Source organism: Cyprinodon tularosa, unplaced genomic scaffold (genome assembly GCF_016077235.1).
Source record: "Cyprinodon tularosa strain WSP-4 unplaced genomic scaffold, ASM1607723v1 ctg213, whole genome shotgun sequence".
In the NCBI taxonomy this organism is placed as follows: domain Eukaryota; kingdom Metazoa; phylum Chordata; class Actinopteri; order Cyprinodontiformes; family Cyprinodontidae; genus Cyprinodon; species Cyprinodon tularosa.
This window is the reverse complement of record NW_024038792.1, coordinates 877,514-891,906: the sequence shown is the minus strand read 5'-3', so window position 1 is coordinate 891,906 and position 14,393 is coordinate 877,514. Positions and strand designations below refer to the sequence as shown.

The 14,393-nt window shown below is 39.5% G+C and overlaps 2 long non-coding RNA genes across 2 annotated transcripts; both read right to left on the bottom strand.

Moving 5' to 3' along the window:
- Positions 1–395: 395 nt before the first annotated feature.
- On the bottom strand, positions 396–738 carry LOC119783904. Its single transcript, XR_005280873.1, has 2 exons — positions 551–738; positions 396–483 (listed from the first exon to the last, which is right to left on the bottom strand). It is a non-coding gene; the product is annotated as an uncharacterized LOC119783904 (long non-coding RNA).
- An 870-nt stretch (positions 739–1,608) lies between these two features.
- LOC119783903 lies at positions 1,609–2,095 on the bottom strand. Its single transcript, XR_005280872.1, has 3 exons — positions 2,053–2,095; positions 1,721–1,958; positions 1,609–1,653 (listed from the first exon to the last, which is right to left on the bottom strand). It is a non-coding gene; the product is annotated as an uncharacterized LOC119783903 (long non-coding RNA).
- Positions 2,096–14,393: the final 12,298 nt, after the last annotated feature.

The window sequence follows — 14,393 nt, the reverse complement described above, 5'->3', positions numbered from 1 at the left end:
TGTAACCCATTTATAAATCTATTTTATATATATTTTGTATATATTTTATTTTTGTTAATTTGCTGGAAAAGCATTATTTTCAAACTTCATCCCTACTTTATATCCAATTGAATGCTGTCAGTGTGCATGCAAATAAAGTTTTAAAACATCAAATTTTCTTTTATTATGAAAAAAATGAATGCCATTTGTAAAGCTCTAGTTGAAAAAAAAGTTACAAAACTATTTAAATATAAACAAAAAAAGAAAAGTTAATCTCAAAACATTTTTTTTGACTAAGCAGCATTTCAAATGTTTATTTCTGGAGTGCATTTTTATAAAATGTCTTTTTATAAAACTTTCTGTCATGATTGGATTTAAGGACTTAGCCCACATGCAGAACACAACGGAGTCTGAAGGAAAGTTTAACAAGGTTTATTGAAAGATGTACAATGATATAATGCTGGATCTGGTTCTGGTACTGGTCCGGGACTGGTCTCAGAGTTTCTGGAGAGATGAGAGTTTGGTTAGCCAGGCTGATGATGGATTGATTGAGAGAAGAATCAAGATGTACCTTGAGGAGATTGTAACAGAGCCGTGAGGTGAGATACCGTAGGTCCAGAGTCAATGATGTGGCAGAGAGTTTAAGCAGCAGCAGCGTCTAGTTCCGAGCTAGAAGGTTTCTGGCTTGGGTTTGTTCCTTGCTCTATCCAAGAGCTGAAGAAGGAATCCAAACTGAGATCTTCAGGTTTGGCTTTCATGAGCAGGCAGGTAGGTTTCTAGGTGGAGCTCATCCAGAGCTTCAGGGTTTCCTGTGAGCACAAAAGACAAAGGCGATTAGAAGACTAGTTCCTCTCTAGAGTCTACTAGTAAAGTTCAGACGTTCTGAGGCTCAGGTTCGCTAACCAAACTAGGTCAACACTCCTGCGTCGAAATAAAGCCAAAGTTGCCAAATTAGAAAGAAGAATGCTTTTGTTCTTTCTAAAACTAGACTAAAACCTTTTTTAAGTTTTAGTCGACTAAAACCGTCTAAACGATCAAATATCGTAATTACTAAAATGTGACTAAAACTTATAACACTTTTCATCCTAAAGGCTAAGACTAAGACCTAATCTAAAATGGCTGTCAAAAAATACTGCTCCCTATTAATATTTAATTCTCTCTGAAAAAGTGCCGATCATTCTTTAATAAGATCCTTGTCAAACGGACATGCAATGTTTGTCTTTAAAACCTAATGTCACTAATGGACATAATGAATTATATATATCTAATATATATATATATATATATATATATATATATATATATATATATATATATATATATATATATATATATATATATATATATATATATATATATATATATATATATATATACACTGCCTGGCCAAAAAAAACTCGCCACCAAAAAAACAGGTCACTCACTCTAATATTTTGTTCGACCGCCTTTAGCTTTGATTACGGCACGCATTCGCTGTGGCATTGTTTCGATAACTTTCTGCAATGTCAAGATTTATTTCCATCCAGTGTTGCATTAATTTTTCACCAAGATCTTGCATTGATGATGGTAGAGTCTGACCGCTGCGCAAAGCCCTCTCTAGCACATCCCAAAGATGTACAATGATATAATGCTGGATCTGGTTCTGGTACTGGTCCGGGACTGGTCTCAGAGTTTCTGGAGAGATGAGAGTTTGGTTAGCCAGGCTGATGATGGATTGATTGAGAGAAGAATCAAGATGTACCTTGAGGAGATTGTAACAGAGCCGTGAGGTGAGATACCGTAGGTCCAGAGTCAATGATGTGGCAGAGAGTTTAAGCAGCAGCAGCGTCTAGTTCCGAGCTAGAAGGTTTCTGGCTTGGGTTTGTTCCTTGCTCTATCCAAGAGCTGAAGAAGGAATCCAAACTGAGATCTTCAGGTTTGGCTTTCATGAGCAGGCAGGCAGGTTTCTAGGTGGAGCTCATCCAGAGCTTCAGGGTTTCCTGTGAGCACAAAAGACAAAGGCGATTAGAAGACTAGTTCCTCTCTAGAGTCTACTAGTAAAGTTCAGACGTTCTGAGGCTCAGGTTCGCTAACCAAACTAGGTCAACACTCCGGCGTCGAAGGAAGGTCTGGCAGCTGCTTAAGTAGTGTGGACCTCTGATGAGCTGATGATCTCCAGGTGTGTAGAGATATCAGCTCAGGAGGCCCACAGCGCTCTCTGCTGGAGATCAAGTGGCAGATCTCTGGATCCTGACACTTTCCTTGCTTGCAATAATAAAGGATCAAAATTCACTTCATACTGTTGACATGTTGGTTCCTCATGATATTAAGTCTGCATAAATTTAAAGGTACAAAATGGAGAGTAGTTCACGTATGTGTTTGAAATAAAACTACTTCTGTAAGGTTTTATTATGAGTGCGCCCTTTTGCCAGAATTCTCACTTCATTTCCAGCGTTTTTTATTTATCTATTTAATGTTGTCTTTACACCGTCACAAGTACTCAGCAACGAAATTAACTCTCTGCTTTTAACCGATCCCCTTGGGGAGCAGTGGGCTGCCATTGTGCGGCACTCGTGGAGCAGTGTGGGGTTAAGGGTCTTGCCCAGGAACCCAGAGTGGCAGTGTCCAGTGTGGAAATGGGGCTAGTACTCAGAACCTCAAAATTCCAAACGCAATGCCCAACCACTAGGCCGCCACTCCCAAAGCAGGCATTAGTGTGAAGGGTCTTGCCAGCTGGGATACGATCCTTCATATTGAAGGTTCTTAGATAAACAAGAGTTGACTTCATGTTCTTTACATACCGAGATAAAAAAACTCCAAGAACCTTTAGTATAGTTAAAGTAAAATTATAACAGTGTCAAGTTGTCATAGCAACAGCAATAAGCCATCTGTTTGCATCTGTCGGCTTGTATATCAATGCATGACTCCATTAGTGATCATGTCAATGCTTACAAATAGCCTGAGAGCAAATTCACAGAAATAAGAGCAAATTCTTTCGGTTTCTTAAGCAGAAATGGAAAACATTGTTAAATTTCCTGTTTTGCTTACCTGCAAAATGAAACCTGTCCAGAAAAATGGAAAACAAAGTTATTAGTTATGCTCTTAATATCAACCTAATTTCTGGAAAAGCAAATAAGAGGAACCGTAAGCCCAAATGACATGTGTGATACGTTATTTGAAAGCTAATACCTTCTAGTTTCTGAATACATACACATGAACATTGGGTGGGTAAAACACCCAAGCTGCCTTTCTTTTTAATCTAAAAAATAATAGGTCTTTTTTGAACAGCAGTAATAAGGACATGCTTGCTTGTTGTGGCTGCTTTGTCATGGTACATTTCGACATCCTGCTATAATTGTGCTTCGGTGCTCGTTATGTCCATAAAATGAACTAGGTGGTTGAATTGTGGAGAATCTAAGCTTTCCAACAATGTCTAACATGTCTATATTGGTAAACAGTTTACCAGTGTAATTTCCATGCATCCTGAGTTATTATTTGTAAATGCTTTAAAGCGACTCGGTCGGTTTTGAGAGGTTGAATCGCCTCATCAAAAACCAACAGATCATACCACAATGTGTTGCTAACATATACATTTTTTCTTTTAGTTTATTGAATCAGTTATTTTGAACTTTAACAAAAGGGTTCTAACACTTAAAGCATGTGTTATGTGCGTCGGGCACATTGATTATTTTTGTTTCTTTTTTTTCCCTTTTAGTGTTGCATAGACCTTAGTTGAGTCACTTAAATTTTAGAGTTGATAACTAGCCTATTTATTTTTTCTTTTGTAAATTATTCGATTATGTTCATTTATTGTGATATTGGTCCGCCTATAAGTAGGCTGGGTTTCCCTCCTCTGGGAACCTTCTGATCGAGCCACCGTCACAAAGAGCGCGTCCAGACGCGATGCGCACGTCTCCCGTCTTTGTAGGCCGCCGCTGACCTCTCCAGCCTGCCATGCGGTATTTTTTTCCGTTAGCCTTTGTTTTTTGCTGATTTTTTGTAACTTTGACCTGGTAGGACCGGTTGTCCTGTTTTCGGGTTTTTTATATATATTTTTATTAGTTTTTCCGTTAGTTCATTACTAGCAGAGACTTCGACGGCCCTGTCAGTGGCGCAAAAACCAGGTATGCAGCGCATGCAACGTATAGGGGCGCTGCACTCGAGGGGGCGTCAAAAAAACCCTCTAATAAATACATTTTTCTAGTTGTCACTTTCTATATTTAACAGCATAAAACGATCAATAACAGAGAGACAGCACTGATTATGCGCCCCTCTGATGCGCCCCCACTGAATATGCGCCCCCTTCACCTCCCCTCCTGTCGCTCTCCCTTCCCACACAGGTGGCTTGCGCACGCGCCCCTAAGAGGCGCACTCAGGCACGTTTTTTTTATTTAAATTTTTTTTATCTTCGACTACCACTCGTAGTGCACACTTAACAGCAAGATGGAGCGCCAGAAAAAAAAGAAAAAAAAAACTATCCGGCGCAAAACAGAAAAAGAAAAAAGGGAGAAGGATAAAGTTGTTGGCGGGATGAAAAAAAGCCTTTTAATGTGGTTGAAAGACAGTAGGTAAGTTCTGTCAGTGTATCAACAACAGGACAGGAGGGTTGTAAATATTCAGGTCAGATAAAGCTAGTCTGATACGGAGTCGCCCCATATTTGGCTGTTAAATGTTGCGTCCCCTTTTGAAGCGATAAGGAACGCGATTTGTTCCGTATTTCTAGGAATATCTGATACATACGCCTGTAACACACATATATCCACACACTAAGTGTAAGAATGACCGAAATAAAACTTGTGAAATATTAACACAGGAAAGCTAAAATGTCTTGGCCAGTGCCCAGCTATGGTCCAACGCTTAGCTGCAATTTATTCACTCATAAGTTTCTTATTATTGATTTTTTAAATTAAAGATGAGTTGTACAAGTTTATGAATCAGACACGTGAATCCAGTGTCATTATAGCCCTTAGACTCGGTGACCCATGTTACCAACCTTTTTGGCAGGGGGACACTTGAGTTTAAATGTTTTATTCAGTATCACTACAGTGGTGTTGTGATGTATCTAAGTCAGATCAGATGCAGTGTCCAGTCAGTAACTGTTATCCAACAAGAAGATCATTAAAATTTAAATATTAATTTTTATTGTAGTTTGACGGCTGTATTTTTTAACCCTACTTAACATAAAATTTATTTAATTCAGCTGTGAGGATGGAGAGAAAGAAGAGAAGATGACAGAGGAAGAATCAGGACAGACAGGGGAAAGCAACAGGTTGGTCTAATATTAGGTGGAAGTGAGGGAACAGCTACTTAATCCCAATCGATAATGTTTAAACATTTTTAAAAACTGTATTAAGATCTGTAATTTTTACAACTAATTTATAATGCTTTTTGACCATATGACTTAGTGGAGAACGCCACAGACAAGGGGTGAAGGAGACAGACATGAGGTCGGTGATAGAAGAGACAAGTGAGGACATCAGGTGGGAATAAATACATTAGGGAGGCAGCAAAAACATATATACCATAATGGTTTGAATTCCTGATGACCATCTCTCATTCTGTTCTTTTTTTGGAAAATTGGAAGAATGTGGAACAGAAAGGTGCAGATGAGGGAGAGGAGCAGAGAGGACCAGATGATGAAGAGGGAGAGGAGCAGAGAGGTTCAGATGATGAAGAGGGAGAGGAGCAGAGAGCTGCAGAGGAGAGTGCTGAGACAAGGCTTTATTCAGAACATCCATCTGTATGGCCTTTACCACACAAAATGTGGGACATATTTAGGCAGTACATGGTTGAAAATGGCCAACCGAAAGTTTCTGATGGCCCATATCCAAGAGCAGAGAAGAGTAAGAGGTGTTTTTCCAAAGGATACTTTTTTCGTTTACTGTCTAATGGAGAGAAAGTTGAACGAGATTGGTTACTGTACGGGGGGTGGGGGGCGCCTATTATGTGTTTCCGCATCCACCTCAAAAATATGTAGTTGCGCCCCTGGGCCCTGTATAGGGTTGGCCCACTGCTGTACCGTTTTGTTGCTTTGGATCGGCTCACCAGGTCCAACTTTCTGTTCATACTTTGGGTTTTTTTTTTCTTAGAGTTTTTTGTAAAAAACATGGGGAACTGGGGAAAAATCTGACTCTCTTTTTTTTTTTGTCTCTTTGCAGAAAAACAAAACAACTGATCTAAAAAGAAGTTCCAGAGATTAAGAATAAAATAATTCTTTTGAACCCCATGTTTGTCTCGTGTCCTCAAATATGTTGTGGCCTGGGTGGTCGTAACAGCATGCCTGCAGTGTGCAACCACAACAACAGTGAAAGAATGGGCTGAATTTAGGCGTTTACTTCATTCCAGTGTGGTATTATGGTGAGATATTCTCTGTGCTTTGCATCCATTTGTGAGAGTCACAAAACCCTGATAAGTAAAAACTCTATGTTTGATGCTGTAAGGTGATAAATAAGAGGTTTCATCTGGAAAGAGAGTATATGTATGTATATATCTGTCATCTTCAGTGTTTCTCACTTATGGCAGACCCATGTCACAGATTTCTTTTCCCCTCTCACAGATAATTTCTCTTCCCAGAACTTCTCCTTGTGATCTTCCTCCGCTCAGACATGAGATTCCAGGAAAAGACAACAAATCTACCAGTGGAGCGCACAAACAAGTCATAAGGATCAGGAATGTACATCCACTTCACTGAGCACATGAAAATGGATGATGACAAACACTCACAAAGAGGAAAGAAGGTGCCGACAACTGGAACATTTAGTTGAATGGAGCTCATTTAGAAGAGACGGCCTTTTTGCTTCCAACCTGCTTATGTGTGCGTTAGTTTATGTGTCTGGGTGTGTGTAGCTGGGTGTGTAATTGTGTTTTCACCATGCAGAGCTCTGGGAATAAGATACTATTACTTTAGCGAGTCCATGAGAGTCAGTGTAAATATTGACAGAGAGAAAAGATAAGATATGTGTAGAGATATGAACCCTGAGGGGGTTGTGGATTGATAATTTAATGGTTTCCCTTGGAGAGGAGATTGGATCAGGAGTAAAGAAAGAAGGGTGGGTTTTAGAAGATTAGGAAGGGAAAAGGTGGGATTTGAACCCCTCGTTTCCATAGCAGCATAAAGCTTTACAAATAGACAAGCGTTGTTGACTGCAGAGAGCAGGCATGGAAAACAGAAAAGAACTAAGTGTCACCCCAGTCGGTGTCAGTGCAATCTAAGCAGAATTCCTGCAGAAAGACATTAATTGACCTGTTTAACTTTATTATATATATAATTTAAATTAGTGTTTTTATCCAGTAAACTGCAAGGATGAGAGCTTGGGCTGGCCTCAAGGGCGTCCATGGATCTACTTGTTGTTATTCGAAGGAGAATTGAAATGTCCTGGTTGTAAAGGCATAAAAGTAATTTATTATTAGTTTCATCCTAAAGGCAGAAGTTTCCTAAAACAAAGGAGGGTCACAGGTGGAATCCGGTCATTTTACACACTTTAAAGTCGTAGGGAAGTCATATTTAAATATCAAATCATCCTGACTTAAACATCCATATAAATTTACTGTTTATCAGACGATTTTGTCCCAAAATGTAGAAAATTTATATATAAAAAAAATCTTGTCTTAAAATCTGCGGGGTTTTTTCGTTATTTTATGCAGGCCAGTTAGTTATACATCATCTTGTACAACTAATTTGGCCAATCATATATCAACGGTCATCTGTCAATCAAATTTTTTTGGTCATAGCATCTTGATCCATATGTCGCAGCTGATATAAGCAACGGTTGAAATCAGAAATAATAATAATTTCCTTTACCATTTCCATCCCAGTGTTCACGGGGATGGACGTCTGTGTCTTCGGCAGGCGTAGAGCTAACAGAACTGGCAGCGTTGCGAGGCAAGGGCTCAAACATGTACGGCTGTAAGCCTTCTACACCAAACCAAGCTTCTGCCGCCCTGGCGTCCTCTTCCACAACATCTTCGTCCCCGCTTTCCTCCTCTAAATAAAAAATGGATGACGGAGGAGACTCATCCACGACCTCCGACACTAAACTCTCCTCCTCTTGCATGTTTCAGCTGTCCATAGTGTTCCTTGACAGCGTCGTTTCTAAGTCACCAATTTAGTGCTACTTGGTTCCAATGGAATTTCCCATTGGAAACCTACTAGCACTAAGTTGCTAACTGGTTAGCAAGATGCTGCCGAGACACCAGACACAACCAAACGTGCTTGTGAACCTTCCACCACAACAATCCCGCCCTGGATAATTAACCAATCAAATTCCCTTTATACACTCATGTAAAGTCGGGCACCACTCAGGAGAATTTAGAAATGCAACAGTTAGAACAGCTTCTTCCTTATAACTTTAAAGGATAAGAAAAAAATACATCTTAATTTCCCATTTAAAACATGGTTATTAAACATGTCTGCCTAAATACATTATTTAGGTATGATGTCACAGGGGCAGGTAATGAAGGAACGTGCTTCAATTATGCTCTTGCTTTAAGTTTGTTTTGCCCTTTCTCCAATCTTATAAACAGGGGCTGGCATATCAGAGGTTGATTGCAGTTAGTAAGGTACTCAGTAAGGTACTCAGTTAGTAAAGTACTCAGTTTGTAAAGTACTAAGTTTGTAAAGTACTCAGTTTGTAAAGTACTCAGTTTGTAAGGTACCACAAGCTCATCCAGGAGGAGCATGTCTGACAAGTCAATGACTTGATGCACTTAAGTCTTCATCCTTGAAAGAATCTGTTAACCATCCGTCTGTATAGTCCTTATAAGGTGCCTTGAGATTACATGTGTTGTTAATTGGCGCTATATAAATAAACCAAACTGAATTGAAATAAAATTGAAAAGTTAATTTTATATGAGGTAATATTCTGGTAAATTGCATACTAGGATCTAACTCACACTGAAAAGGTAAGGCAGATGTATTTGTAAAACACAATTCAGAACAAGGAAAATTCAAACTGCTTTAAATGAATTTGTTGTGCAAGTTTACAAGAAGATTCTAAATATATTAAATAATCAGAATTGGAAGTCATAATTAATTAATAGATCATTCAAAATCGAGGTTCAAAGTAATTAATGATTATTAACTGAATGAGTATGACTGTAATTATAGTGGGAAGTTGTGGCCTAGTGGTTAGCGAATAGAGCTTGGAATCCTGAGGTTCTGAGTTTGAACCCCACTCCCACAGACTGCAACTCTGGGTCCCTGAACAAGACCCTTAAACCCACACTGCTCCCCAGGCTCCCCATGATATGAGCCCACTGCTCAATAAAGTTCAATTGTTAGTTATCTTTAGTTTAAATAAATGATATTTAAAAACAACAAAGCTGTTAGATATAAAAACTTATCTTTAAATATTTCTCTGCCCATAAAACAGTTACATGAAAGAAGCCATATCCCAGTTAATTTCTTACACAACGCAACTGAAGACAATATTATTTATCATATACACACATTTCTGTTTTTGTTTAGCATGGTTTGGGTAGTAATACTGTATGACCATGAAAAGGTTAGATAAAACAAGCAGCTTTTCTGTGTTTTATTGTTCATGTTGTTATTTAACCACTATTTTTGCAAATCAGCTAGTTATTAATGTTCATTTTAACAGTTTTTTTGCTGTTTATTTGAACAAATAACCTTGAAAAGTAGCAGTCTTTCCAAGGAAGCTGTACTTTACTTTAAAGAGTGTGTGCTGTTTTTCTTTTTTTTTTTACAGCACACTCTCAGGACTGTGTCATTGAAAAATGTAGCAGCAGCAACGATAAGCAGTAAATCTGGAAAATGTGGGGTTTACTTTGAGAGTTACAAGCCCATCTGAGATCGACTAAAGCTTTAAAGAGCCCGTTAAGCCTGAGATGTAGCTGTGCTGAGTACTGTTCAGACGTATGCATTTTACTGCGTCAGCACAGAGACAATATTTCCCTTCCTGCAGTTTTAGAAGGTATAATTAGCTGGTTAACAGTAAGTGAAACTTACCTGTGATGTTTCTTTTATATTTGGCTGTAAGTCCGTCAGCAGCAGCTTTAATGATTCCTTTCTTTGGGATTCTCACCACCTACCAGTCAACAGTTTGGTCTGAGTGTCGTCTCACATCAGCAGTTTCTCAGCTAATGAGCTGCCGCTGTGATTGTCAGCCGGCCTGAAGAGTTTCTAGAAGTTAGAGCTGAGTGGTCGATTTCAGACGACTCAACACCCAGGCTCCCAATAAATTCTGAAATGTTTGCTCCTGAGTTCTGCTCTTTGTTTGTAAAAAATTTTTTAAAGGTTGAAACTCTACAGTAAAACGATGATTTATCTTATCTACAAGGCCCCAGAGTCAACAAAAATACCAGGATTTAACCCTTTTATAAGATTAAGGCCAAACCTTTGGTGTATAGTGTAGCTTTGATTATTTAAAAGAAAAAAGGAAAATGTTTTTACTTCTTTAAATTACAGAAAATAACAACAAAAATGGAGAAATAACTGTTTGGTACAAAAAAGCAAAGAAAATAAATAAATGTTTAGTTAGCTTTTTGATGTTTGTTGTTCTTTCTTTCTGCATATGGAAATGAAACTAAATAAATCAGTTTCATTAGATACCTGGTTCTCATTAATCTTTTACCCTGTCAATTCTTTTAATTTGTTTCTGTTATTGTTATTTTTGCTACGGTCAGTCTCTCTTACCTGATTACATGCATTTCCTAAGTGTGACTCTAATATGGTACCCTTCAGAAAGCAGTTTTAATATCAGCAGATAGCCAAATTAAAATTCATCCAAGTCTAAGAACGAAATACAACAGTGCCAATAGAGAGCAACTCAAGACTGCTATAGAAGATAGATAGATAGATAGATAGATAGATAGATAGATAGATCCACACCTGCTCCATATCAGCTGATTACCCCAGTCTTTGTTCTGTCTCCCATATGTTCTCCCTGTGCAGTTTTTTCAGTGCTGGTTCCTTGTCGTTCTTGGGCTCCTTATGTGTGCTTTCCCCCTGATTCTTGCTTTCTGGTATTTTGTTCCTAGACTTGGATTTTGGTGCCCATTTATTTCTTAGACCTGTAAAAAGCTAATCTCTGCCTCCCTCATCCCTGCACTTGGGTCCTAAACCAACCTCCACCCCCTTGCTGACAGAAGGAGCCAGCCATGGACCCAGCCGAGTTAAACATTGGAGGAAGCCTGGGAGATTTTTTTCTCCCCATTGGATCTGTCTGATATCACCACTCCCTCCTGGTGGGTCAACCTGCTTCCAGCCTTATTCCACCACCAAGTCAGGTCAGTTTCCCCTGTGGTTTCAGCCTTCAACTCCTGGATAAACAGCTTGCTCCCCAAGCCAGTTCCCAACACCACACCCCCAGTAGTTAGAGCTCCTCGTCTGAAGGAGTCCCACTTATGGGAGTTTTGTTAATGGGGAGAGTAAGAGACTTTTTCCCCCTTTCCTTCCACCTCCATCAGCACCCTGCCAGCCAGCTGTCCGCTGGCAGAGCCCTTTAGCATGCCAGTCCCCGAGCCACTCCCTGACCTTCCAAGGCCCCTCAGCGGGCGCCCTTTGCCTCCAAGGCACCTCAGTGGGTGCTCCTCACCTCCAAGATCCCTGAGCAGGTGCTCCTCACCTCCAAGGCCCCTCAGCGGGTGCTCCTTGTCTCATAGTCCCCTCCGTGGGCATTCCTCGCCTTCTAGGACCCTCCAGAGGCATCCATTACCCAAGCTGTGCCTCCTTTCAGTAGGCACCTGTGCTGCAGTCGGCGGTACCAATGTAACTGTGCAGCTGCCGGCAGTCCCCAAGGCTCCTGCTACCTCCAAGTTCCCTGCTTGTGGAGCTGATCACTTCCACTGAATCTGCCATCAGGAATAACAACCTGGCACAGCATCTTAAAATGAAAATAACAGCTACGATTTCAACAGCCAAACCACGTTCTTCCAATCTCACACCATAGGAAAGGAGAGCCATAACATCTATTAGCCAGGACCAAAGCATCACCACATTACCAGCAGACAAAGAAGGAAACACCGTGGTCCTCAACCTTTTGGACTACCAGGACAAAATTATCACAATACCAAGTGTCACCAACACCTATGAGTCTTTGATAAGAGATCCAACCAACGCCTACAAAAAGAAAATCACAGACTACCTCAAACAACTAGAAAAACACAAGCATTCCATATGTGGTGTAAATAAGGCAAATCTCTTTCAAAATGTTCATAATAATGAACAATTTGCACCTGATTTGATATGCCTGTATGGAATCCTTGCCATTCGAAGAAAATCTGATACAGGGTACTTATGTATTCTATACCAGAAATACATCTCAGATGAATACATATATAAGATGTATAATTTCATAAGTGACTGTCATATGGTGTTTTCATATTCTGTTTGGTATGGGTACTATGTATGGCTATTATGTTATAAACTTTTGTAAGGTCCACATTTGTGTGATAATTTTTTCTATAATCTTTCTGCTGCTGTAAACACCAGAATTTTGCCACTGTGGTCTAATAAAGGGATTTTCTATTCTATTCTATTCTATTCTGTTCTATTTGCTTGATTTTTTTTTATTAATTAGAATGTTTTTTTTCTTCATCTATGCCCACTTTACATTCTGGTTTTAGTTACACAGCTTTATCTTGATCCACCAATGCATCGTCTCAGCAGGAGGACGCACAGGAAACATGCTGACACAATGACAGGAATAAAAGGCCTCTCAGTGGAAGTATGATGAAATCAGTGTTGTTGATTTGTCATTTGGTTGGTACACAGCAGGTTACTGCCAAACTGCCACTGATACGGTTGCCATGGGAAGAGTGCAGGTTCGGTACAAGCAAAGTAGAAATAAACTCTGCAAATACAACCACTGAAAAAGTGTGAACAGAAATGTGTCCTTTTCTGTCCTTTCACTGAGTGGCTGTCAGTGAGAGATAAGAAAATACCATCTCCAAGCCGGCCCCGATAAGGACACAATCACAATCTTTTTTAGAATACCTAACACTTTCTGTGTATTTACTTATCTAACTGTAGATACAAGATGTGATAAAAAAGGAAAAATTTGAAGTTGATAGACTTCTAAAGAAAAGTGAAAATTGCAAATGCTGTTTTTTTCTTTTTTGTTGTTGTTTGTTTTACATTCAAAGTCCAGACCCCTATCCCAACACATTCTCATTCCCAATTTATCAACTACTGATGCTCGGTCCAAGCCCCCTGCCCATCACCTGCTGATCCCCAGGGGGTACTGCTTTCATCATATATTTAGGAGCAGAGTAAATGACAGGTTGCGTATATTGTGTCACTTGATTTGCTTGTGACCTGTGAATAAATCTTTTTAAAAGCTAGGCCTACAAATAAGTGTTTGTGGCTTTTAGTGTGTATGAAAGCCTGTATTCTACTGTTTCTTTAGGTTTAGGGGTTAGGGTAACGGATGGGTAAGTGGTAGGTTTTAACTTTTCACGGAACTCTTTCAAATGTCCCTCTCACAACCTGCATGCACCCTGCACATCAATAAGTAACAATAGAGGACTTCAACAATCGGCAATTTGTGTCATGATCCGCCCTGATAGCTGACCTTAATTGTTCACTTCATTCACCTGCCTAACTCTGCCCAGTTCCTAATTATCGCTCATCTTATTCACCTGCGTCTGTTGCTTTATAATCGGTGCAGCTATCAGGGCCAAATCATTGTTTGATGTTTGTTGTAGGTTGAAGGAGTGTTGGTGTTTGTCTTGTCTCCTGATCGTGTCCTGGCTCCTAGGTGGGGACCAATTTAAAGTTTCTTAGTTATCCTGGCACCATGTCTTGTCTTTGTCCCTCAACTATGAAGGTAAATATGTGCCAAAATGAACAAACTTGTGAATTTAATGTGAAAACTTGAGAATGCAATGTGAGAATTTGTACCACAAAAATCTGAACTTGTATGCCAAAATGTTCTGCTGTAAAGAAAAACCGCACACACACAAACTGAATTTGAAGTTGCACTAAAAGAAATATCAGGCAAGACCATGTAAAAAAAAATTACACTTGTCAGTCCAATCTTCACCTGAAGAGGATTTTCACTCAAATCTGATTTAAATCTGAATGCACAAAAAAAATATTTACTGGTGTGTTCATATAGTTTCACACAAATAAAATTACAGCTGACAAATGATTATTGATAGTTTATTTGTAATTATTATTTTTTTGCATATGTTAATCTTGCATTACAACCTCAATTTAGCCATTACAGCTTCTTGAATCTGCTGCTTCAAGAACACAAACGCGCTCTCGCGAGACACAGCACGTTGACACCGCGCTTTGACTTTTGTCACATTCCTTGCGAGATATTTGTGCCAAAACGAACTTGTGTTTGAAGATGTGAGAGCAAATGTGTGTGTGTGTGTGGGGGGGGGTTCTTTAGGCCAACCAATCAAAGGCTGCGTCTCAATTCGCAGGCTGCGTACTTGGGAGGACGCCTTTGGAGCACTTCCTG